The sequence below is a fragment of the Epinephelus moara genome, chromosome 23 (genome assembly GCF_006386435.1).
Source record: "Epinephelus moara isolate mb chromosome 23, YSFRI_EMoa_1.0, whole genome shotgun sequence".
In the NCBI taxonomy this organism is placed as follows: domain Eukaryota; kingdom Metazoa; phylum Chordata; class Actinopteri; order Perciformes; family Serranidae; genus Epinephelus; species Epinephelus moara.
Window position 1 is genome coordinate 28439051 of NC_065528.1, and position 858 is coordinate 28439908.

Consider the following 858-nt stretch of genomic DNA (forward strand, 5'->3'; position numbering starts at 1 on the left):
CTACACGGTTCATACTACATTTTTGAAAAAAGCCTTAAATGAAAGCTGAGAGTCTGCACTTTAAGCAGGTATTCATTGTTTCATTTAAAACCCATTGTGGTGGTGTACAGAGCCAAAATGATGACAACTGTATCATTGTCCAAATAATTATGGACCTGACTGTAACTAGAGCATTTTGGGACTTTTTTCAATATTGGCTGACCTATAATGCTCAAAATATTATGACTAAAATATTAAAATATAAAGTTTGTCCAACAGGAGGACAAGAAAGTAGAGTTTGGGATTAATTATTTAATTATTTTGGCAAAATATTATATTATAATATATATATTACACTAGCCCAATATTTCCTGTATTTCTATATGAATTAATTGTATGCAAATAATATATATATGTATGCATAGATAGATAGATAGATCTTTTATTTTATTTTTTTCAAATTTTATTTATTTATTTGTCTTTCATTATTTTTTTTATTTCTGCCTTGTTCGCTTAGGTATATTAAAACTGTATTCTGTATTCAAATGTCAGATGATGTGCCTTTTTTGACTGTAAATAAAAATAAATAAATACATTTAAAAAAACAAAAAAACAAGAAAACCCTATGCTTAAAAAAAGTGCTCGTGCCAGTTTAGAGCGCCTCTAGTGGGCGCGAGAGGCAGTGGACCAACCGTTTGGAACGGCAGGCAAGAAGATGGGGTGTAAAGTTAGCGGAAGTTAGCTAGCTAACAACAGAAATTGCCTTCAAAATAAAAAGTACACGCTTTTAACAATGTGTGCAACGGAATTTTAGCGACACAGCAGCATTTCTTGCATTCATATTGAGTCAAAATATACAGTCTAACATATGTGTGTGCT